Consider the following 24,178-nt stretch of genomic DNA (forward strand, 5'->3'; position numbering starts at 1 on the left):
CGGATACATATTCATTTCTGATAAGGATCTAGTCATGTTTATTGGTCTTGAATTGTTATTTATGAAGTCAAATAATAACACTTGGAGGTCTAATCAGTCCTCGTATTTCAGTCCAGCCCCACCTCTCTCTCTCTCTCTCTCTCTCTCCCCGTCGTGTGCGTGTATGTGTGGAGTCGCCTTTGTTTTTCTTTTCGTGCAATTATGGGATATTTCTTTTAAACCAAACTTTTGTCGTTCCGTATTTGGAAGTCGTATTCGCCATATATTGCTGCTTCTCACTTTTTCCTTCTCTCACTTTTGATTCAGCGTCATTATCGCATCTTCTCGTTGCTATACTTTTGTATCTGACCTTTTTTCTCATTACACGGTTAGGGTATATTTATTTCAATACTTTTTTTTTTTTTGCTCCCGTAGGGGGTAGTTCCTTCAGTGCACCTCATGCGGCGCACTGTAGGCATTACTTGAGGTTCTTTGCAGCGTACCTACGTCCCCTAGCTGCAACCCCTTTCATTCCTATACTGTACCTCCATCATCTTCTCTTTCTTCCATCTTGCTATCCATCCTCCCCTAACAGTTATTTCGTTGTGCAACTGCGAGGTTTCCTCCTGCTACACCTTTCAAACCTTTCTACTCTCAATTTCCTTTTCAGTGCTGGATGACCTCATAGGCCCTAGTGCTTGAACTTTGGCCAAAATTCAATATTCTATCCTCATACTGTTTGCCTGTATTTTTTCCTCGTCACATGACGCCTAGGAACAAGAATGATACTAGAATGATACTACGTTTTTCTAGCTTACATTCTTCCGCGCAAAGCGACGAATCTGTCTTTCTTTTTATTAGGTATATATCAGGAACAGAGCGATATCTGTTGATGCCATTAGAATCACGATCTCCCTCTGTCTCCATCCTTTTTTCTCTGTCTCACAAAAGAAGCGACAGGTGAAAGTTTGGGAATTATTCACGCTAGTCAAAAGATCAGGCAGTGCTCTAGAAATAAGCTAATAAATGCGGAGTGGAAGGAATAAGCTTATGGGTTGGGATTTATTAATTTTTCCAAGCTTCCTAAGAAGAGAGGAGTGGTTTTGTTGAATTTAATGTCATAACTGTAATATTTGTAAATAAAATTGATTTAATCATATAATAAAATTGTGGGTATCTAATGTAATGATGCATTTTACCCTAAAATTATTTCTGTCTTTATTTTTGTTAAATACTATATTGCTCTTTAAGAATTAATTACTTGTTTCTTTAGCTGCTGAAACCATTGTGTTTACCTATTTATTTTTGTTACTTATTTTTATATGCTTCTGCAGTTTGTGTCAGTTATTCTGGAATAAAGACCTTTTCAGTCTGCTGGTTTTTCCAGTATGTCCTGCAGTATATGGACGCTACAACAACAATATGGACACAACATCAACATGGACACTACAACAACAGTACAAAAACCATTACGAAAGAGTACTTGAGCGATGAACCTTTTAAGATGCTCATTCCGGGAAATTTCAAGCGAAGCTCAATTCCTCGTTGCTTGAAATGTCATAGAGTAATAACAATAATTCGGTAAACTCAAATTCATAATGACTTCCCACGACAAATAACGGCCCCTAACTGCAACCCTTTTCGTTCCTTTTACTGTACCTCCTTTTCTATTCGCTCTCTTCCATCTTACTTTACACCCTCTCCTAACAGTTGATTCATAGTGCAACTGCGGGGTTTTCCTCCTGTTACGCATTTCAAACCTTTTACTGTTAATTTCCGTTTCAACTTTGAATGACCTCATAGGTCCCAGTGCTTGGCCTTTGACCTAAATTCTATAGTCAATTCAATTCACCACAAATATCTTTTCTTGTAACACTTTGTTTAACAAAACCTAATGTAATAATATTTTCTTAGTCCAGTACGACAGTAGACGATTACATGTGAGTTATAACGCCAGTTGAATTAAGGTCAGTAAAGCAGTGAATCCTGTATGGCGACTTGCAAGCTTTGCTTTGCTGTTAATCAGTCTTCTACGGTGATCATAGAATGTGTCATTTCATAACTACCGTTAGAATTCTATTCCAGGTAGGACACAATGCCAGAAATTTAACCTATTAATCACCACGCTGCTCTTCGCCACATATCCAGAACAGCCATTATCAGGAGAAAGAGGGAGAAGGAATTTAACCAGCTTTGTTTTGCGAAGACTTCATTACAGCGTCTGTCTCCTGGAGGCACCATTTTCCTCTGAAAAGCCTGAAGTACCTGGTGTTGGTATAACAGTAATTACGCCCCGTAATTACCCGGGCCTTAGAAAGGGGTCATTTATTATGGCACAGACAAGTCAGTTTTAGCTTAAAAGAGTTCCCACCATGGTGAGAAATGTTTAGAGGTTGGTGAGCAGATGACTCTCCAATTTATCTCATTCTTATCAGCATCTAATTCTAACTTACAGTCCACCTTTATCACCTCAAGGGTTCACAGAATTTCGGGATAGTTTCAGCAAGCCTAATGGTATATATATATATATATATATATATATATATATATATATATATATATATATATATATATATATATATATATATAATATATATATATATATATAGTTATATATATACATATATATATGCTATATATATATATATATATATATATATATATATATATATATATATATATAATGTATTTTTATACATACATACATGTTTGCAGTATAAATGTGTGCACAGAGCCCTCAACTTCCTACTTTGGAATACACCTTTAAAATTAGGAAATGAGTTCAAAAAGTTGTTCACTGTAACACAGTTCCTCTTTGTTGAAAAGACTTGCAAAACTTTCCCATGCTTAACAGGGACTGTGAATCAGTCTTACAGGGCATGTCAGATCTCTGGTCAGCCTCTGTTTTGGTGCTATTTACAATTCAAACTCCTGGAATTTTGTAGGCACTTTTCATAATTTCCACTGTGATCTTTATTCTGCATTGCTCTTACGAGATTATCGTCTCAATTGGCTGGACTAAGTACAAAGGTGCACGCTAGTCCTTATATGCCGTTTATCACCTTACCACACTTTTGGGTCTGTCATTAGGTATAGGGGCCAGTGCTGGATAAGGGCTGCTTAATCAAAATAAACCAGTGGAGTGTCCTTCGTTATCGTCACTTCTGCGGCTGTAGTAACCTTCGGCGTAAGAGCTCATGGGCAAAGAGGATAATCTCTTAATTCCCTTGGGGTGAAGTGCGCCTCACGTGGCGCACTTTATGCATTACTAAAGGGCGTTTGCAACTTCCTTCGGCCTTTAGTTGCATCCAATTTTTAGCATTTTGCCTTACCTCCATTCCTGCTTCCTTTCTTCAGTCTTGCTGCCCAACATCTCTAACTATTACTAATTAGTGCAACTGTTGGGTTTTTTCCCCAGTTCCTCCGTTTGATCCCTTGTACTTCTCATATCCCTCATTTTCTGGATCTCCTTATCTTGCTGTCCCACCACTCCAACTTCTTCATTTCACTGTCTTAGGTACTGAGTGGCCGAAAGTGGCCGTTCAGCGCTTGGCTTGACAGCCTCAATTTCATAAGTATACCTTAGTTTAACCAGACCACTGAGCTGATTAACAGTTCAACTAGGGCTAGCCCGAAGGATTAGATATATTTTACTTGGCTAAGAACCATCTGGTTACCTAGCAACGAGACCTACAGCTTATTGTGGAATCCGAACCACATTATGAAGAGAAATGAATTTCTATCACCAGAAATAAATTCCTCTAATTCTTCATTGGCCGGGCGGAGAGTCGAACACTGGGCTAACAGCGTGCTAGCTGAGAGCTCTACCCACCCCTCCAATGAAGAACTTTATAAAATCAGTCACACCTCAGAGTGAAAGCAGGTAACAAGTACAAAAAGAAACAATTAAAAATTGCGCTAAAGAAACTTCGGCGCAATCGAGTTTTATGTATAGCTTATAATGCTGTATGAGCCGTGCCCATGAAACTTTCAGCCACGGTCCGTTGGTGGCCTGTCCTATAGCGTTGCCAGACGCACGATCATGGCTAACTTCAACCTTAAATAAAATAAAAACTACTGATGCCAAAGGGCTGCAATTTGGTATGTTTGATGATTGGAGGGTGGATGATCAGCATACCAATTTACAGCCCTCTAGCCTCAGTAGTTTTTAAGATCTGACGGCGGACAGAAAAAGTACGGATGGACAGGCAAAGCCATCTCAATAGTTTTCTTTTACAGAAAACTAAAAGAAACTTCTAAAAAAAAAAAAAGATTTGTAAGTGTTGTTTCATGTTACAAACATATGGAAATTGATGAAAATAGTTTTTTAGGATGCTGGAATGTAAGAATATGCAAAATAGAGTTACTATCAAATTTTAAGGATATAAGCAGAACTATGGTAGCGATGAACATAAAGGCAAAGCCATGCTTTTAACATTTGATTTCTTTCAGCGCATCGCAGGGTCCACGTGTATTTTTTACTACCAAGCTATTTACTTTCTCTCTCTCTCTCTCTCTCTCTCTCTCTCTCTCTCTCTCTCTCTCTCTCTTGGTCTGGACATTTTGTGTTTAGTTTGTCTTGTTTATCTGTGCTTCCCAGTTATTCTCTCTCTCTCTCTCTCTCTCTCTCTCTCTCTCTCTCTCTCTCTCTCTCTCTCTCTCGTTTAGTCTGGACATTTTTGCATTTAGTTTGTTTTGTTTACGTGCGTCCCAGTTACCTCTCTCTCTCTCTCTCTACCCTCTCTCTCTCTCTCTCTCTCTCTCTCTCTCTCTCTCTCTCTCTCTCTCTCTCTCTTTAGTCTGGACATTTTTGGGTTTAGTTTGTTTTGTTTATCTGTGCTTCCCAATCATTTACTCTCTCTCTCTCTCTCTCTCTCTCTCTCTCTCTCTCTCTCTCTCTCTCTCTCTCTCTCTCTCTCTCTCTCTCTCTCTCTTTTGGTCTGGACATTTTCGGGTTTAGTTTGTTTTGTTTATCTGTGCTTCCCAATCATTCATCTCTCTCTCTCTCTCTCTCTCTCTCTCTCTCTCTCTCTCTCTCTCTCTCTCTCTTTTGGTCTGGACATTTTCGGGTTTAGTTTGTTTTGTTTATCTGTGCTTCCCAGTTATTTACTCTTATTTCTCTCTCTCTCTCTCTCTCTCTCTCTCTCTCTCTCTCTCTCTCTCTCTCTCTCTCATGGCTTTTTAAACCCTCCCACACGCGCCATCGATTATTCATTTTATTACAACTGTGCCTCTCTGTATTTCAGTCTCTAAATGTAAGCCCATCTCTGGCAGTAACGAAGTAATTATCTTGTACCCTCCTTACTACTGTGGTATTTTTCGCTAGAGCCGTTACCTACTTAGTAATTAGTTATGCCCATGGAGGACGGTCGTTACACCATAATGGAGTTTTCTTATTCTGTGTGACGGGAATTCTTATGAGTATTGATTTGTTAGTGAAGAATTTTTATGAACGCAGCTTCGTTCATGAGAGATTCTTGTAAATGATATTTCGTTAATGAGGGATTCTTATAATTATCGATACGATCACGATGAATTCTGAGAAATACTACGTTGTTCACGAGGAATTCTGGTAAGTATTACTTTGTTCATGAGGAATTCTTTAACATACAGCTTCAGCCACGCGGAATAATTAGAAATATTTCATTGTTTTTGAGGAATTCTCACACATAGTACTTCTTGGGCCACGCGGAAATCTTAGAAATATAATTTTGTTTATGAGGAATTCTCACTCACGATATTTTGTTCAGGAGGAATTCTGATAAATATTGTTTTGTTCAGGAAAATATGTTAGAAATATTACTTTGTTCAAAGGGGGATCTTCAGAGATATTGCTTCGTTCATAAGGAATGATTAGAAGTATCATATCTGTAATGAAGCTTTCTTTTAGATATAGCTTTTCCATGAGACATTCTAATAAATATTGCTTCATATATAAGGAATTCTTGGACTTTACGATAACTGTCTTGGGTCACGGTGTTGTATAGAGTTATGATATTTTTGATTGGTTGTTACTATGAGTAAACTGGCGTTTTTATATGAATTATCATTGTCCTTAACACTTGGTTTGTTAATGTTTAGAACTCAGAATACGTGCGTTGTCTTACCTCACTTTTAAGATTTGTAATGTCAGTGCGTCCTCATTACGTATCATAAATATGCAAACTGATTCATTTGTAATATTCATGTATAGTGCATGCACGGTAATATTATCATTATGAGCGTACACTCTTATGGGATAAGCATTAAGAATGGAAAAATTAAGCGAAATTCAATCTCTCTCTCTCTCTCTCTCTCTCTCTCTCTCTCTCTCTCTCTCTCTCTCTCTCTCTATATATATATATATATATATATATATATATATATATATATATATATATATATATATATATATATATATATATGCATCAGCCAGGAAAAAGGTGAAAAGAATGACTTGAACCAAACGTTTTCATGTATTTCTGCACTTCAGGTACAGTAACGATGAGGTGCAGAAATACATGAAAGCGCTCGGTTCAGGTAATTTCTTTTCACCTTTCTCCTAGCTGATGCATATATGATCATCACACGTATCCAGTGATTTGTTATAATATATATATATATATATATATATATATATATATATATATATATATATATATATAATGATAGAATATAAATACTTAAAATTTAAAAAAAAAGATGAAAAGGTATGTGATAGTTGAACGTACCTTCCAAGAAGATAACTCGAATTCAAAGCTCTGAAACTAAACGTGGCACATGAGATGGCATCACTGAAACAAGGACACATGACACTCTTCACATCCTCAGCGTTTTCCTTTCACTTTCGATGAGAGAAATGAACTTCCATCTAAAGTAGAAAAGTTGATATCAAGACTCTAAGAATGTCATCTTAAGGAAAACGTCACGAGGTTGCCAGTTTGGTGCTAAAATTTTAAATAATCGTTTGGCAAGACCCTCAAGTTTCAGCGTAGGGGGATGGTGCCGTCAGTGCACCTCATGGGGTGCACTGTAGGCATTACTTAAGGTTCTTTGCAGCGTGCCTTCGGCCCCTAGCTGCGCCCCTTTCGTTCCTTTTACCGTACCTCCCTTCATATTCTCTTTCTTCCGTCTTACTTTCCACCCTCTCCTAACAATTGAATCATAGTGCAACTGCGACGTTTTCCTCCTATTACAACTTTGAAACCTTTTACTGTCAATTTCCGCGTCAGCGCTGGATGACCTCTCATAGGTCCCAGTGCTTGGCCTTTGGCCTAAATTCTATACTGAATTCAATTCATTTCAAGACCCTCAAGTTTCAGCGTAGTTTAGCTAATGGAATAATCTTGTCCTGATTCAAGGACAAAGATAATCCCGTTATCTGTTGTCGGTGTTTTCGCTGTTTTCCCTCGTGTTGTCCTGATGCGTAAAAACATAGGTCACTGTGTAGGCTACATTTTGCGAGTTAATCTAACATCGCTTATCATCGGGGAAGAGGTATCGAATACGGGAAGGTGACCCAGGTATCATAGCATGACGTTCTGATTTGAGTATTCGCTTTAGCCCTTTGCTCAGACTTCGTATTTCGTGGACTTCTTGTGATGCGATGTTTTGGGTAACTTCTTTCATATGAAAAGTATTCTAATCTGATACCTCCCTATATATATATATATATATATATATATATATATATATATATATATATATATATATATATATATATATATATATATATATATATATATGTAGGATCTACTGGTCACTTTTACCAGACACATATGTAATTCTAATAGCCACAATGCCCTCTTAACTTCTCGAATTCTTCGCGCTTTTTTGGATATGCTTGTAACTACAAAGCCGAATGTATCCAAACGAAAGAAATTGAGGAGCCAGTGAACACCGGTCGCGGGAAGCGAACCCGAATTCCATATTCACGTCGTGCTTACCTCATACAAAAATGGAAAAGCACGTTAAAAAGAAGAAGAATATATATATATATATATATATATATATATTGTAAGTAAGCCTTAGGATTTTTATAATATATTAGCTTACTTAGGTTAGTTTTTAAGTTCCTCTTTCATTTCTGAAGGCTGTAAAGTACATTGTTAGTTCGCCTTCATGTTAGTAGGGTCTCCTCACTCCAGTGGTATTTTTGTTTAGTCTTGTTGACTAATCCTCCTGTTTCTCCCCTCCATATTTTGGCTCTGCTGAATTGACTTGAGACCTGATTTCCGAGCTGCAGGCAGTTGGTATCTGCACCTTGACTAGTGAGCCTGCTTTCTTTCTCTGCTCATGGAATTACAGCAAGTCTGAGAATATATATATCTTCAGCTGGCAGTTTCTCTTGATCTTCATTTCATCATTGCCTCTGGTGCAGTACTTGCCAGAGGGGCCTCCTTGGCGACAGTAAGGCGTGTCATCCATTTATATTATAAAGCATTGATGAAGATTACTGGGATCACGGCATCCATAATTATTTCGAAGATGACTGGGATCATGGCAGTGCTGCAGTAGTCAGTTGAGTTTATGATTAACTCTATATTGAGATTTGCTGTCCTCGGCCTTCATTGGAGTGATTTTGGGAGGAGACTTGCATTATTTTATAATCATCCTTTAGCATGTAAAAGTCAGGTTATTCCTTTCTTTTTTGTTTTCTATTCCTCTCTGGGCCCCCTTTCCTCCTTCAGAGGTTGAATGTGTTGCCTAATTATTGGTGTATGTGTTGTGTGTAAATGATTTTTGTTTTAATGTTTATGAAGAGGCCTAGTAATAATTTCTTGTATTTTTGAATTATAATATATATTGGCTTTTTTTTTATTGTTTTGCTATCCCCTGAATTATTCTTGTGCTGCATTTACTTGGGTTTGCTCCACCTTAGTGGTTGGCTTCCTTTTGAACACCTTAATTTGTGGTATCTTTGATTATTTATGGTCCTGTGGACCTAGATTGTGTTGTGGTCCAACGAGGCCTTCACAAGTGGCGACCTTGCCAGGATCGATCGTATCCTGTGGTGTTCTTGTTGCAGTGCAAAGGGTAATTCTTGGGGCTTGATTAGTGTTAGGTGGCATGGTTACACCTCCTCAGTGTTTGATTGGTTGGCAATATTGCAAGTGAAATAATTTTGTTATAGGTAAAGTGTTGTGATTATTCGTAATCAAAATGGAGGATATGAATGTCGTAGAGTTGCTTGAAGGAGAGGGATGGCAGGATAGGTTGGCCGAATTAAACAAAGAGGAGTTAGAATCTGTGGCAGATTTTTTTGAAGTGGAGAGAACGGTATCAATGAGGAAGGGTATACTATTGCTAAAGGTTTATGAGTGTGTTAAGGAGACTAAGACAGGAGCCAAACCCAAGGTTAGGAAAGAAGAGGTCTTGTCAGTAGAAATTTTGGATAGACAGATTAGTCTAAAACAAATGGAAATAGACCAGCAAAAAATGGTGTTTGAAGAGAGAGAGAGAGAAAGGCAGCATGAGTTAGCTAAGTTGGCTTTGCAAACGCCAGGGTCACCAGGGTCTCCTTCTCGTGTTGAGGCTTCCTCCTCCTTCTCAAATTTAGCTCAGGCTTTGAAGTTTGTCCCGAACTTCCAGGAAGATAACGTGGCAGAGTTCTTTATGTCATTCGAAAGAATTGCTAATAAGTTAGAATGGCCTATTGGATTATGGACTACTCTTATCCAGAGTAAATTGATTGGGAAAGCCCAAAAGGTGTATGTTACTTTAGAAGAAAATCTCTCCTCGGATTATGAAAGTGTAAAGGCGATAGTGTTGAAGGCATATGAGCTCGTGCCGGAGGCCTATCGGCAAAGGTTCCGTAATTTAAGGAAAATGAAAATCAGACTTTCGTAGAATTTGCAAGGAGTAAAAAGCAATTTGCTACTGATTGGTTGAAATCTAAAGAGGTGGACGATTTTGATAAGTTAAAGCAGTTGCTGTTGGTTGAAGAGTTCAAAAGGTGTACTCCTGATCGTTTGAAGGTTCATTTGGAGGAACTGAAATTAGATTCCCTTCAGGAGGTTGCTGTGGCATCAGATGAGTACTTTTTGTCTCATAAAAGATACTATGAAAGAGACGATACCTAGGAAAAAATCACGTTGGGGTTATTCTGGAAATCTGGTAATTTTAATAACCGAAAGAATAATGTGTCTCAGAATGTACAATCAAATAAGGTTTCTCCGAATGGTCAATCAAAGGTGTGGTACTCGCAAAATAACCGACTTGGAGAGTCGGATGTTTATGATCCACAAAAGTCTAATATTTGACGTGCTTTTTCTGTAACAAGCGGGGTCATGTCAAAAGAATGTGTAATGCTTGGAAAAAGGTACGTAATAGTAAAGGTAATCCGATGATGGCGGTTGAGAAAAGTGCTAATCAGGTTGGATCTCTGCCCTCGACTCAATGACTAAGAAAGTCAGAGACTGGTAGTTCCTTCGGTGATTTTCTGGCCGTGGGTGAAGTCTCGCTGGATGGTAAAGGTCAAGGAGGAGAGTGAATATTTTACGTGATACCGGAGCTGCGCAATCATTAATTCTTAGAGATTCAGTCCCGAATGATTTTTGTGTATGAGAATCGGGAGTTTGTTATTTTGAGTGGTTTCCCGGACACGGTAAATCGTATCCAATTGGTCTATTTAATCTTAGTTGTCCTTATTTTTCGGGGAATATCCGTTTGGCTATTGTTGATAAATTTCCGATTAAAAAAAGGTGGATGTGGTTCTCGGAAATGAGGTTGTGTATGAGAATAAGTCCGTGCCAATTGTGATTAATCCGGATGTGGAAGTAGCGGTAGTCACTCGTGCTAAAAAGCAAAGGCTGTTGACGCTGCAGAGTCAACAGTCGACGTTGATTTGAGTAGTTTAGGACGTAGTGATGTAGCTGTAGATAGTAGTAGTGTTAGATTAAAACCCAATTGGACTGTTAAAGAACTTGTTTCGGCTCAGAAAAAGGAGTTTGGTAGTCTCCTTATTGATTCTGGTGAGATAACGAATGTGACTGTTCCTATGTTTTAAGGTAATTAATAGAATATTGTATAGAGTAAGTAGACCAATGCATGCCTCGGGGAGGATTACGAAATTATTCGACAGATTGTGGTTCCTGAATGTTACCGTCATGAGTTGATGTCATTAGCTCACGAGAATGTGATGGCGGGACATTTTGGTATTCACAAAACAGTCGGTAGGTTATTGAATAATTTCTTTTGGCCTAAGTTGAAAGGTGATGTAAAAAAATTTGTTAATAGTTGTGAAGTTTGTCAGAGAATCGGCAAACCTAATCTACCTATTCCAAAGGCTCCATTAATACCTATCCCTGTTGTGTCTGAACCTTTTCGTGAAGTGTTAATTGATGTTGTTGGTCCCTCTCCCAAAGTCAAGAGTGGAAATGAGTATATTTTCACTATTATGGATCGTATGTCTCGGTACCCCGAGGCAATCCCCTTGCGGTCCATAAGGAGTGAAAAAGATTGTAGAGGCATTAATAGGGTTCTTTTCAAAATTTGGTCTTCCGAAGGTAATTCAGTCTGACTGCGGTACTAACTTCACGAGTCGTTATTTTAAGCAGAAAATGACTGAATTAGGCATTAAACATGTAACGTCTTCGCCTTATCATCCAGAGTCACAGGGTGCTTTGGAGCGTTTTTCACCAAACTATGAAAAGCATGTTAAAAGAAATATTGTATTGTGAATGGGGCTGAATGGGATAAAAATCTTCCCTTCCTCTTATTCGCATTCCGCTCTATTCCTGGTCAATCTCTCAGTCTCTCTCCTTTTAATTTGATTTTTGGACATTCTGTAAGGGGTCCGCTCGATGTGGTGAGAGAGGCTTGGGAGGAGATGCACCTGATTTGAATCTGTATGATTACCTTAATAATTTGAATGCTAAATTAACCAGGGCTTGGTCTTTTGCAGGTGAGAATTTGTTGAAAAGTCAGAAGAAAATGAAATTTTATTTTGACAGAAAGACTGTGACACGGGACTTCGACGTAGGACAGAAGGTACTGGTTCTGTTACCTATCCCAGGTAATTCTCTCAAAGCTACCTTCCAGGGACCATGGAAGGTATTAAAAAGGTAAATAATGTTAATTTCTTGGTGGAAACGCCAGATAGGAGAAAGCCTCATCAATTGGTACATATAAATATGATGAAAACCTTCCATGAAAGAGAGAAGGTTAGGCCATTGCGGCTCTTCAAGACTGTAGAAGTGACTTTGTTAGTAATAATGCTTCTTTTTCAGATGAGCCTAATATTGATTGCTTTTCAGAGGATAGGACGTTTACTTGAAAGATAGTGAATGGCTGGCAGGTAATGTCGAGGCTTTAGAAAATTTACCTCAGATGTTGAGTCACTTGGGTAAAGATGAGCAAGCAATCCTTGAGAAATTTGGTTTTTAAAATATAGGGACTTGTTTTCTAATGTGCCCGGCAAGACCGCGATCTTGCAGCACGACGTGGACGTAGGGGACGCCACGCCCGTGAAGCAGGCTCCTTATAGGTTGAACCCAAAAAAGAATGAAATTGTTGCTAGAGAGGTTGAGTATATGCTCAAGCATAATTTAATTGAGCCGAGTTGTAGTCCTGGTCATCTCCAGTTGTGTTGGTCAAAGAAATCTGACGGAGACTATCGTCTTTGTTTTGATTACAGGAAGCTTAATGAGGTGACCAAGGCTGATAGTTTTCCATTGCCTCGAGTGGAGGATTGCATCGATCGAATGGGTCGTGCTAAATATATTACGAAGTTCGACTTATTAAAAGGGTATTGGCAGGTGCCCTGTCGGAAAGGGCCAGAAATGTTTCTGGCTTTTGTAACCCAACAGGGGTTATTTCAATGTAAAGTGATGCCCTTTGGCATGAAAATGCTGCTGCCACTTTTCAGCGACTTATGAATTCTTTGGTTAGTGGTCTAGAGGGATGTGGTGTATATCGATGACTTGGTTATTTTTAGCGACGACTGGCAGTCACTTGAAGAGAATTGAGGCCTTATTCAAAGTACTCAGGAAAGCAGGCCTGGTTATTAATTTAAGAAAGTCTGATTTCGCAAAAGCCACGGTGGTTTATCTTGGACATGAGATAGGAGCAGGTATGGTAGCTCCTAAGGAGGCTAACATTGAAGCCATTCGTAAGGTAGAGGTTTAAATGTAGAAAGATTTGCGAAGGGTATTGGGAATGGCAAGTTATTATCGTAGATTCATTCGCAATTTTTCAGACATTACGGAACCTCTTACAGCTTTGTTGAAGAAAATGTTACCTTCGTTTGGAGTAAGGAGGCTCAGGAGGCATTAGAGAAGATAAAACTGATCCTCATTAGTCGGCCTTTGTTAGCAGCTCCTAATTTTGACTCTCCATTCCAGCTTACCACTGATGCGAGCGATGTGGGGTTGGTGCGGTATTGAGTCAGGCTGACAGTAATGGTATCGTCCACCCGGTGGCATATTTTTCTAAAAAGCTCACTTCGCCTCAAAGAAGGTATTCCACAATCGAGAAGGAGACGTTGGCCTTGATCTTAGCATTAACTCATTTTAATGTCTATCTCTCCTCCTCAGGTGTGCCCATTAAAGTTTGCACGGACCATAATCCATTAACGTTCTTGAATCGATACAAGAATAAGAATCAGAGATTGATGCGCTGGAGTATTTTGGTCCAAGAATTCCAATCTACAGTTTAAGCATATCCCAGGTAAAGAGAATATGGTGGCCGATGCATTGTCCCGGCTGGCAGAGTAAGTGCAAACTAGGTAATTTTAAAGGCTATTCTTTACCTGTTGGTAAGTTCCCTGTTACTCGTGTTTTCTAGTTTCAGTACTAATCATTATTTTCAGATGGTTTCTTTTTATTTTTGTGTGATGATGGTCAGAACAGGTTATGATGTAATGTAACACTACAATGTTGGATATGATGACGGGTTATGTTATTTGATATGATAGATGGATGTTGACCATCTGTAAGATAATAATTCTGTTAATTGGTGGATTCAACTGTTATTTTATAGGATGATTATATATTTATGCCTTTAATTCCTTTAGGAGGTTGTGAAGTTTATAATGAATGGTGTTATTTCTGTGGGTGAGTTGAGTTTAAAACTGAGGTATCAAAATTATCTGGTTATGAATTATTTCAGGTGTGGTGGTTTAGGTATTTATGGATAATCCTAGATTGGACTCATATGTTTTAGGCAATGGTATTTATTACATTAGTTGGGTATGTAAATTAGGTTAAGAATTTTGTGTGACAAATTGATTTCTGTTTATGCACCCTTTGTTAGGGAGTGTGGACTCCATATTTAGTGTTAATAGTGCAAAAAAAAAAAAAAAAGTGCTGTGTTAGTGCTGTAACGTGTTATGTATTCAAGACACTTTGGTGTAAGGTTAATGTACCGGTGTTATGATGGTGAAAGGTTAATGTACAGGTGCTATGATGGTGTAAGGTCAATGTACAGGTGTTACAAAGGTGGTGCAGTGGAAAAGTACAGCTAAGGTGTATGATATTTTCAGGATGTTTAATCCTTATACCTTCTGCAGCTTTGAACAATTCACAAGGAAAGATGAACCTTTTCCCTTTACTTACCTTGTGTCAAAGTCTGTAGTGAACAGTAAATTGGTGTACTATTTATATTTGACGAAGGATGTGGTGTATATTTCAGGTAGCCTATGAGGCATTAGGATGTCACATGTTAGTATAAGTATTTACAACGTGCAAGTAATGAGTCCTTTATTTGGACATTATATTTTGTTGGATGGGTGTATGACAATTTGGTTTTATAGCATATATTAATTGTCTTTAGTGCCACTCCCTCTCCTCTTGCAACCTGGGTGATCCAATATGGTGATAATCAATTATTGATACAGGTTGGTCCTATGATTTTAGTCCCTAGGTGAAGGACTTGGCACAATTATTTAGTGTATGGTGTTTGTGATACTTTTCATTTAACATTTGTAATTCCTCTGTTGGTTTATGTATTTCAAGTGTTTATATTGGATTATTAATTACTTTAACTTTAACGTAAACTTTTGTATATTTGTGTTGAAAACTTTTTTGCATGTTTGTCTTCAAAAAAAAAAAAAAAAAAAATTTTTTTTCTGGAGTGAGGAGTGTAAGTAAGCCTTAGGATTTTTATAATATATTAGCTTACTTAGGTTAGTTTTTAAGTTCCTCTTTCATTTCTGAAGGCTGTAAAGTACATTGTTAGTTCGCCTTCATGTTAGTAGGGGTCTCCTCACTCCAGTGGTATTTTTGTTTAGTCTTGTTGACTAATCCTCCTGTTTCTCCCCCTCCATATTTTGGCTCTGCTGAATTGACTTGAGACCTGATTTCCGAGCTGCAGGCAGTTGGTATCTGCACCTTGACTAGTGAGCCTGCTTTCTTTCTCTGCTCATGGAATTACAGCAAGTCTGAGAATATATATATATCTTCAGCTGGCAGTTTCTCTTGATCTTCGCCATTTCATCATTGCCTCTGGTGCAGTACTTGCCAGAGGGGCCTCGCTTTGGCGACAGTAAGGCGTGTCATCCATTTATATTATAAAGCATTGATGAAGATTACTGGGATCACGGCATCCATAATTATTTCGAAGATGACTGGGATCATGGCAGTGCTGCAGTAGTCAGTTGAGTTTATGATTAACTCTATATTGAGATTTGCTGTCCTCGGCCTTCATTGGAGTGATTTTGGGAGAGACTTGCATTATTTTATAATCATCCTTTAGCATGTAAAAGTCAGGTTATTCCTTTCTTTTGTTTTCTATTCCTCTCTGGGCCCCCTTTCCTCCTTCAGAGGTTGAATGTGTTGCCTAATTATTGGTGTATGTGTTGTGTGTAAATGATTTTTGTTTTAATGTTTATGAAGAGGCCTAGTAATAATTTCTTGTATTTTTGAATTATAATATATATTGTTTTTTTTTTATTGTTTTGCTATCCCCCTTGAATTATTCTTGTGCTGCATTTACTTGGGTTTGCTCCCACCTTAGTGGTTGGCTTCCTTTTGAACACCTTAATTTGTGGTATCTTTGATTATTTATGGTCCTGTGGACCTAGATTGTGTTGTGGTCCAACGAGGCCTTGACAATATATATATATATATATATATATATATATATATATATATATATATATATATATATATATATATATATATCTCAAATATAAAGGAGCCATAAAAGCGCCAAAATGTGGAAAATAAAGGCCATATTTCAGAGACCAAACTGTCTCTCTCCTCAGGCAAATAGTGAAAATTCACTATTTGCCTGAGGAGAGAGACAGTTTGGTCTCTGAAATGTAGCCTTTATTTTCCGCATTTTGGCGTTTTTTGGGCTCCTTATATTTGATGGAATTCTGTTTTAATAAAAAATATTTCACAGTCATATCTGTATATACATGGACGAAGTTACAAATTAAGTAGTTTTTTCGTCATCGTTGTTACCTATAAGATATTTCGCTTAATTTCACGTAGAATTTTTTTTTTCCGTTTACTAAGCAAAAACGCTAAAAATGCTCACACCCTTTGCGTTTGGCACTGGGATTAACCAGCTAATTGAAGCAGTGAAACAACGTTCCGCAAGTGTACTTCTCTACCTCTTCATACATCTTTCCTTGTTTGTATCTTTCCGGTGGTAATTTCGTTTCATTTCATTCTGTTCAGATTACGTCATCCTTATGCCAACACGGGACCTTGCCTAAAGACGGTCTGTAAGTAATGAAGTGTTAAAGACGCCTGGTGTAGACCACTGAACTCGATCAAGCAAATAGGACGGACATTTTCTTGATTTTGCTCGTCTACTGCTTCCTATGGAGTATTAAATGTGTACGTGTGTGCGTGTGTGTGTGTGTGTTTGAATGATATAATTCATGATAGAATCCCCTTATTCTGATTTCTTATTAGTTTTGTGTAAAAGAAAACTATTGTGCCGGCTTTGTCAGTCCGTCCGCACTTTTTCTGTCCCCCACCTTTTCTGTCCGCCCTCAGATCTTAAAAACTGCTGAGGCTAGAGGGCTGCAAATTGGTATGTTGTTCATCCACCGTCCAATCATCAAACATACCAAATTGCATCCCTCAAGGCACAGTAGTTTTTTTTATTTTATTTAAGGTTAAAGTTAGCAATAATCGTGCTCCTGGCAACGATATAGGATAGGCCACCACCTGGCCGTGGTTAAAGTTTTATGGGCCGCGGCTCATACAGCATTATACCTAGACCACCGAAAGATAGATCTGTTCTCGGTGGCCTTGATTATACGCTGTAGCGGCTGTACAGAAAACTCGATTGGGCCTAAAAACTTCGGCGAGTTTTTCGCTTGTTTTTTCATAAAGGAAACACTTTATAGGTTTATGCGTTTCGTCTCCAAGACCTCAAGTTCTACCGACGTTTGTAGTCAAATTAATATTCGAAGAGTAACTCTCTAATTAACGTCAGAAACAGATTCACATATTTCGACGTGGAATGGATCTGGAAATCTTTACGAAGCCTTTTTATGGTTAGGATCAGGTTCTGTTGCGTGTGGGAGAACGAATATCGCAATGGGAAAAGTTAATAAACCAAATAGCTGCTGTGTCTGAGAGAGAGAGAGAGAGAGAGAGAGAGAGAGAGAGAGAGAGAGAGAGAGAGAATGGCCAATAAGGAGGTATTATCAGGACCAGGATTCTTTTTTCACGATAAAATGTAAATTAATTTTACGAGATGGCGGTCGCAGATGTTACCTTTGAAATAGAGTGATAAAAGTTGCGGAACAACGTCATTAAGAACCTCTTCTGATAATAATTGGCTAATTATTTCATTGGCCTGCCTCTCTCTCTCTCTCTCTCTCTCTCTCTCTCTCTCTCTCTCTCTCTCTCTCTCTTTTGTTTCTTTGAAAGCCACTATACCTATATAAACACAGCAGTGATTCAAGTACCTGGTTGTTTTTTTGACTTTTGTAAGCCGGACTTGGGAATGGAGAAAAGAGACGGAAAAGAACAAACAAAAAACAAATAAAAACAAAAATAAAAAACAGATGTTAGTAATCAATGTTACTTCGAAATGTATCTCATCACATCATAGTTGAAAAAAAAAATCTGGAGAGCCTCAGTTAGGTAATCCTCACCCCCACCGGGATGAAATCAATCATCAGACTCCCCCTCCACCTCTCTCTCTCTCTCTCTCTCTCTCTCTCTCTCTCTCTCTCTCTCTCTCTCTCTCTCTCTCGTTCCAAACACCCAATTCTTGGCTCTTGATAACAGCTCTCCCTCGAGCGTGGAATCTCTCTGTGACATAAGGAAGAACACGTTTTAAAACGAGGTTTTATTAAGACAGACCCTGAAGGCAATCTATTATCTTCGTGGTATGTTATACGTCTGTATCTTCCACTTTATCTCGAATGCTGATAAAAGCCTTCGGATTCCACAGAGGCTAATGACGGTTTGTGATAGAAGAAGTTAATAAGCAAAGGAAGCAGGGAGAGAGAGAGAGAGAGAGAGAGAGAGAGAGAGAGAGAGAGAGAGAGAGAGAGAGAGAGAGTGATCGAAGCACGAAAATTGGCGTCGTATAGTGAGAGCCTTTCGATATGCTTGCGTGAAGGCAAAATCATCCACTGATTCATAGATGTGGCTGATATCAGTGACTAAGGTAGATGACGCCAGATAACTTACAATCAGTCAGTCGTAAATATATTTAAAATTATCCACAGATTCTTAAATGTGGTTCATATCACTTACCACGGTAGACTGGCGCCAGATAACTTACAATCAGTCAATGGTAAATATGTTTAAAACCTATTTTCTCAAGCATGCATCCCGTGACAAAGTCGCTTATTCCTTTTTTCATAATTTGAAATTATTTAGTAATATAAATTTCCCTCTTAGATTAGGTCTGTGGGATTCATTGAGAGAGCCCTACCTTCTGTCAAGCGGTTTGTTACACTCGTCATGCCACCCATTTTTCTCGGGATTGTGTTGTTTACCCCCTAATCTCTCATACGATCTCGTTACACTCGTCGTGCCACCAGTTCACACATTTAACTCGAAGAAACCTCTTCTGACGAGATTCCGTTTTAAGTTTATTGTTATAATATTTCTCAGGATTGTGTTGTTTACCCCCTAATCTCTCGTGTGGTCTTGTTACACTCGTCATGCCACCAGTTCACACACACATTTAACTCGAAGAAATCAGCATTTCACGTATTGCTCTATCTCTTCTGACAAGATTCAGGTTAAGAATTCTCATAATTCTCCCCTTTTCCCAGAATCCAAAAGACTTCTTCTTCTTCTTCTTCTTCGTTTAACGTGCTTTTTCCCATTTTTCATATGGGGTAATATTTTTCATTAAACTGATCCAGCAGTTCCTTTTCGTTTGAAAATCCGTTCCATTTTAAGTTTATTGTTGTATTTTTCTCAGAATTGTGTTGTTTACCCCCTAACCTTTTTATCTCTTCGGCTCGACAATTTTCACGGTTTCTGTCACGTGTGAGAACTGTGTAATTCATTGGTCTCATTTATACGGCAATCTCTCGCGAGGAATTGGCAACAATACGTTGATCCGATTAAAACTGGTTTTCCCGTGGATTTTAAAGTGGATTACAGCGAATTATTCGTTCTTCTGTTTATTAATTCTTGAATACTTTTAGCTTTGAATGATAAGCAATAAATAGGATTGCGTATCACCATTTATCATTTTAAGTACTGAACTAAATTTTCATGATTTATAGAGCAAATTTATATTTTTTGTATTTTTTAAATTATCTCCATTCTCCAGGAATCATGTTTCAACCCCATTGTTGTAAGATGAGTCAAGAATATTTGAAACTATTTTTATAAACAAGTATGATAGAATAAAAAAAAAAAGGCTCCTTCAACTTTTTTTTCTTTAATCATCCCGGTAGTCTTGTAAGCCGCGATTCAGAAGAAGTCATCAATGCCGTTTTTAATCTTCACAACTTCAGGAGCTGAAAGGAAAGATCAAACAAAATTAGAATGCATGAAAGCACCACCCGTGAGGAGTTAATGACGCCAGAGAAAATATTAACGTAAAATTTCACAGTAGCTGGAGGTAGATAAACCCCTTCGTACAAGAGGAAGAAAAAGAAAACCCTTCTTAACATCTAAAACATTTCCTCACACACAGACAATTAAAAGCCTAATACTCATGCGTTTAGACACACGCTATAATAACCTGAGTGGGAGACAGAAAGAAAAAAAAAAACAATATAACCAGCGGGGCCGTAAAAGCAACAATACCAATTTAGTAACATAAACAAATTAACACATCACAACAGGAATGGAGTAGACTCGGTAATTGCACATTATTGTGTTGTTTCTCTCGCTGGAGTCGGGCGAAGGGTGCTAATCGGGCCGGCCGGGCGAGGCTTCTTCCTTCAGCTGCCTTCTCTTCGCGTTTCTCATTGGCAAATGGAAGGTCCTGCCTGGTCTGCAGTTGGTTCGTTCCTTTTCTACTCTTGCTCTTGATTGGCTGGGGGTTATTTGTTTCGTGGTTTGCTGTTGGATAACATACGTTTGTTTATATCTTTTTTTTTTTTAACGTAAGGAGATTACAGGCTTCAAATTCCAAGCATCTAAAATATTGTTCGTATAAGTATTTTCTCCGTGCGAGATTTTGTAGTTAACGTTGTAAGACTAGTATTTGCCGGAAGCTGACAAAGTATTGCTTTTATGCACAAGTATTCATATTTTTTTTTCCTTATTTCAAAAGCATTTCAGCCATCAACAACGATCGTTATAATAAAAAAAGGTATAAACAGACGCATGATTCGACTACCTGGAGGCGATTCGGACCCGTTATTAAAGCGTAATTCTAAATAAAGCGGAGAAGGTAGGTAGGTAGGTAGGTAAGGAGAGGAAGGAAGGTCTCCTCCTCCTCCCCCTCCTCCGACCTGATTACTCTTCTTAACACATCGGAGGTGGCTGGTGTTAAGCCTCGCCGTAGCCTTCAGCTCCACTTCAAGACGGGTCTCGAGATGGAGTCTTTGAACCGTCGCCTTTTAATCACTGTATTTAAAGCAAGCTGTTGATATACGGGTTCCTCGCTGCCTTCCCCTCCTCCTCCCCCTCCTCCTCCGAACGGCTAACTAGGAGGTCCTTAGGCGAAGGGAGCTATGAGAGAGATAGAGAATGAGAGAGGGAGAGAGGGAGGGAGATAGAAATTCAGGGACTGGTATAGCGTCTGGGATGAGTTACAAGAAGGAAGGATGATAGGGCGATGGGGATGGTTCGTGTAGGGGCTGAGAGAAGTCGGGATGGGATGGGATGGAAAAGGAGAGGCGAGGAATGGGATAGGTGGGAGAACGGACGATGAAGAGTGTTGTTGGCCTGGAATGGTGATTCTTTATTGATAAAGGCGAGGTTAAAGAGGCCATTTCAGGGTGTTCATAAGAATTTAAGAAGATCGGCGTGTGAGACACTCATCGTACATCCTCGTTGTTGAGAAAGTCGTTTGGTAAATTAGGAGGTCTCTTATGTAATTTTATTTCTCTGTTAGGGAACGGAGAAGCGGCTGGGTTAACGTTTTTTTCTGTTAAGTACAAGCGGAGGAAAATAAGTTGGGTCTTTATTCTGACATTTGACGTGTTGGGAAAAGGCTTATGAAACTTCAGTCTGAAATATTCTTGTAGAAAGGACACAGTTAATATAAACTGATACCTTTTTTCAGTTTGCAACCTTAATTATCGTTGATGAGGCGTATTTGCACCAAGACATACTGAAATTATTTTTGATAACTAATTACTCTCGAATTTGTTCGGAATGATTTTTGATGTGAGTAGTCAGTTAAAAAAACAACCCAGAGAAATTTTTTTGTTTAATCCTTACTTGAAATGAAGTAAACTGTCAAAGAAACACTAATATTATTTATAGTGAAAAAAGAAATGGAGGTATTAATAAATGAAGTCTTTTTCAATACTTAGTAACTATTTATGGTTTGTTAGAATGTTTTTGAAAAGATCAATCTCGTCGTTGAGTTAATAAGTGACTACTGAAGTATTCTCCTGATTTGATATGTATAACCTTTCTTCCTTTAAGAGACAAGTATGTTGCTCCCTCAGCGGTTAGCCACAAAATTTCTTCCTTTTTTCGGATTTTTTAAAATTTTCTTCGGACCTGGGCTAGAAATAGACACTAGACTGCGCGTTCCTTTGGTCACTGCTCTTGAAAAAAAAGGGGGGGTTTATAGTTTATTTTTGGCCAGAATAAATATGAAAACTGCATATTTTTTTACGGAAAATAGCACAAGGTTTGTGACCTACTTAAAATGTCTGAAAATGTTTGGTCTCATGGGTGGGGGCTGGGGGTTAGTGCCATCAGTGCACCTTATGCGGTGCACTGTAGGCATTACGTAAGGTACTTTGCAGCGTCCCCTCGTCCCCTCATAGCTCAAACCCTTTTCATTCGTTTTACTGTACGTCCGTTCATACCCTTTCTTCCATTCTTACTCTCCACCCCCTCCTAACAATTGCTTCATAGTGCAACTGCGAGGTTTTCCTCCCGTTACACCTTTCAAACCTTTTTACACTGTCAATTTCCGTCCCAAATACTATATTCTGTTCTATTCTGAAAATGTTTAGGGTTTCTGAGAATTATGGACAAAAGCGTTTCCAGGTCATGTTTTGCTTGTCAAATTTCTTTCTCTTTCTCTCCCATTTTCATATCATAGTAATAAGTAGGAACTAAAGAGAATTAATTGATGGATTGTCTGTTTTCAGAAAATTGGAGTCACGACGGTTGTGGTCATCGAAGCCGCGCATGCAAGAGAACTTCGGAAGATTACAACTCCAGCAGTAAAGAGACAGAAGGGGGTAGAATCACAGGTGAGAAATTAAAGGTGGGGGTTAATACAACCGTTAAAAAGATTTTATAACATTCTTTACCCATAGCAGTCTAAAGCAGTGACACTCCACAAGGAGATAAATAAATGAAATATCAATTATATATATATATATATATATATATATATATATATATATATATATATATATATATATTATATATATAGAATATATATATAGTATATATATATATATATATATATATATATAAATATATATATATATATATATATATATAAATATATATAAATATATACTATATATATAATATACATATGTACATACATATATATATATATATATACTATATATATAATGTATATATATATATATATATATATATATATATATATATATATATATATATATATATATATATATATATATATATATACGCTGTGTTCGCCAGCGTTCTCGCCTAACAAGTTACAGGTCTGAGGTACGAGTCTTGGGCGAGAAACCCATGGTACCTCTTTTAGTCTAAGCATTGAATTAGACACCTGGCAGTTAAATGATTGTCATGTTTACATCACGTTTTAAAAATCCATAGTTGTAGCTGACTTATCCCAAAATATTGCGGGGAACTAAAGTAATACCCTTCTTTACTGTATAAGGAAATCACCTCCGTAATATTACATACTTCTTTCTGTATTTTCCTGTCGTCAATAGCCTAGATGTTGTGACGTCAGTTTCAGCCATAAATCAATCAATCATTTTGTACTTCCCTTTACCTCCTGTTACTTCTTTCTAATAAGCACCGTATTCTTTGGAAGCTTGAATTTCAAGTCAGTGGCCCCTGTGGGCTTGTTCCATCTTCTGAATGATAATAATAATAATAATAATATAATAATAATAATAATAATAATAATAATAATAATAATAATAATAATAGTGTGTTTGTGAAAAACCAGCGTTTTTAGAGAGTGATTCAAATGTTTGATCTCAGTCAATGCACAGTATGGCAAGGTCTGAAACTCTCTTCCTCCTTCTGTTTTCTACGGTTCGTACCCTCCAGTCTTTTAAGAAGCAGGTCCATCTCGTCCTCTAGGATTAAACTCCAGTTTTCCCGTCCCTTTATTTGTCCTGTTTTTTGGACCTGGGCACTGGTTGCCAATTTGCACTAAAATTCTATCATTAAACAAGTAAAAAATGCACCGAAGTTTCTTCAATGCAATCGAGTTTTCTCTAAAGCCTCTACAGTGTATAATTAAGGCCACCGAAAATGGATCCATCTTTCGGTGGTCTCGGTATAATGCTGTATGAGCCACGGGCCATGTAACTTTAACCACGGCCCGGTGGTGGCCTATCCTATATCGTTGCCAGAAGCACGATTAAGGCTAATTTTAACCGTAAATAAAATAAAAACTACTGAGGCTGGAGGGCTGCAATTTGGTATGGTTGATGATTGGAGGGTGGATAATCAACATACCA

At 38.0% G+C, this 24,178-nt stretch overlaps 1 protein-coding gene across 2 annotated transcripts in view; it reads left to right on the plus strand.

The window, feature by feature from the left end:
• LOC136833174 (ABC transporter G family member 20-like) overlaps nucleotides 1–24,178 on the plus strand; it is a 105,938-nt gene that overhangs the window by 27,716 nt on the left and 54,044 nt on the right. For both annotated transcript variants that reach the window (XM_067094929.1, XM_067094930.1), the window contains exon 2: nucleotides 22,625–22,729. The gene's annotated coding sequence lies outside the window, so the exon portion shown is untranslated. The remainder of the gene's footprint in view (nucleotides 1–22,624; nucleotides 22,730–24,178) is intronic.

Source organism: Macrobrachium rosenbergii, chromosome 51 (genome assembly GCF_040412425.1).
Source record: "Macrobrachium rosenbergii isolate ZJJX-2024 chromosome 51, ASM4041242v1, whole genome shotgun sequence".
Classification (NCBI taxonomy): Eukaryota; Metazoa; Arthropoda; class Malacostraca; order Decapoda; family Palaemonidae; genus Macrobrachium; species Macrobrachium rosenbergii.